Source organism: Taudactylus pleione, unplaced genomic scaffold (assembly GCF_031769625.1).
Source record: "Taudactylus pleione unplaced genomic scaffold, aTauple2 ptg000085l, whole genome shotgun sequence".
NCBI lineage: Eukaryota > Metazoa > Chordata > Amphibia > Anura > Myobatrachidae > Taudactylus > Taudactylus pleione.
In genome coordinates this window covers 12,376,225-12,378,311 of record NW_028284487.1, presented here as the reverse complement: position 1 = coordinate 12,378,311, position 2,087 = coordinate 12,376,225, and the positions used below count along the sequence as shown (strand labels likewise).

The 2,087-nt window shown below is 37.0% G+C and overlaps 1 non-coding gene across 1 annotated transcript; it reads right to left on the bottom strand.

The window, feature by feature from the left end:
• Window positions 1-1,237: 1,237 nt before the first annotated feature.
• TRNAI-AAU (transfer RNA isoleucine (anticodon AAU)) lies at window positions 1,238-1,311 on the bottom strand. Its single transcript has one exon. It is a non-coding gene; the product is annotated as a tRNA-Ile (tRNA).
• Between the last annotated feature and the right edge of the window lie 776 nt (window positions 1,312-2,087).

Below are 2,087 nucleotides of genomic sequence, written 5' to 3'. Positions count from 1 at the left end.
TCTTCTTCTCTTCTTAAAACTTAGTCCCCAGTAGATTCAATCACCAAATAAATGTCCTGATTGATTAATTTGCGTTTGCATTTCTTAGATTTGCCATATTGCTATATTTGAGAAAAAGTTTTCTATTGATGCCATATAGAGAAATGCTGCATCAGCCAAAGGATGACATTTTTGTTTATTCCTAACATGGATTTAAAAATTCTCTGTTTTGTATGTGTCTATGATGTTCTCTAGCAAGTTTCAAGGGCTGCTAACTGTAGCCAATGCATTCATCCCAGACTTCATGCACTTTGCCGCTGGATAAAATCCCTTCTTGGCATTTCTTGTAGGACAACAAGAAATAGCACATGGCCCTTATGGGGATTGAAGCTATGACCTTGGCGTTATTAGCACCACGCTCTAACCAACTGAGCTAACCGGCCAAACATAAAAGCATCAGCAAACACAAAAATGCCAAATGTACTTAAAACAGGAGAAGATTCAGTATTTCAAAGATCAGCAATATTGAGTAGAGGAAGACTCTCTAATAATGGGTTCCATGGTGTAATGGTGAGCACTTTGGACTTTGAATCCAGTAATTTGATTTCAAATCTTGGTGGGACCTAACTTTGTTCAATTTCCTTAAAGTTTAATTTTCAAAGTTTTAGGATAGCTTATGTATATTTAAACTTTGTATAAATCCCATCAACTTCAGTGGTTTATTTACTCCAAACTAATTTTGAAACTGTTTCAAATCTGTTTTCAACTGGAGAGATGTTTGTCAAACATTTGGAAATAAGAAAAGTTGCAATAAGAATGCAGTGATCCATCACTTGTGCTATGGTTTTTAGATATTCTGGTATTTAGAATTTGCTTCTTCAGTGTGCATTAATGAGAGTAAAGGTCTGGTATTCTTCTCTTCTTAAAACTTAGTCCCCCATAGTAGATTCAATCACCAAATAAATGTCCTGATTGATTAATTTGCCTTTGCATTTCTTAGATTTGCCATATTGCTATATTTGAGAAAAAGTTTTCTATGTATGCCATACAGAGAAATGCTGCATCAGCCAAAGGATGACATTTTTGTTTATTCCTAACATGGATTTCTCTGTTTTGTATGTGTCTATGATGTTCTCTAGCAAGTTTCAGGGGCTGCTAAATGTAGCCAATGCATTGTATTCATCCCAGACTTCATGCACTTTGCCGCTGGATAAAATCCCTTCTTGGCATTTCTTGTAGGACAACATGAAATAGCACATAGCCCGTATGGGGATCGAACCCACGACCTTGGCGTTATTAGCACCACGCTCTAACCAACTGAGCTAACTGGCCCAAAAAAAAGCATCAACAAACACAAAAATGCCAAATGTACCTAAAACAAGAGAAGATTCAGTATTTCAAAGATCAGCAATATTGAGTAGAGGAAGACTCTCTAATAATGTGTTCCATGGTGTAATGGTGAGCACTTTGGACTTTGAATCCAGTAATCTGATTTCAAATCTTGGTGGGACCTAACTTTGTTCAATTTCCTTAAAGTTTAATTTTCAAAGTTTTAGGATAGCTTATCTATATTTAAACTTTGTATAAATCCCATCAACTTCAGTGGTTTCTTTACTCCAAACTAATTTTGAAACTGTTTCAAATCAGTTTTCAACTGGAGAGATGTTTGTCAAACATTTGGAAATAAGAAAAGTTGCAATAAGAATGTAGTGATCCATCACTTGTGCTATGGTTTTTAGATATTCTGGTTTTTAGAATTTGCTTCTTCAGTGTGCACTAATGAGAGTAAAGGTCTGGTCTTCTTCTCTTCCTAAAACTTAGGCCCTCATTCAGACCCACTCGCAAGCGGGCGCACGTACGTTAGGCGTACGTACAAAAATATTTAAATTCAATGGCTCGCTCGTATTTTCGTTCGCATCTAAAATTCCTCCCTAAACTCTGACGACCCCTCTTCTAACTAACGAGCGTACGAAATAGCGAGCGTACATCCCCGAAATGGCTTGAAAGGAACGCACGCACAAGTATAAACAGGAAGTGGCCTTGTCAGATGTCGATTACCTGCTCCTTTATTCTGCCTACCTCCATCAATCGTATCATGCCAATCAATG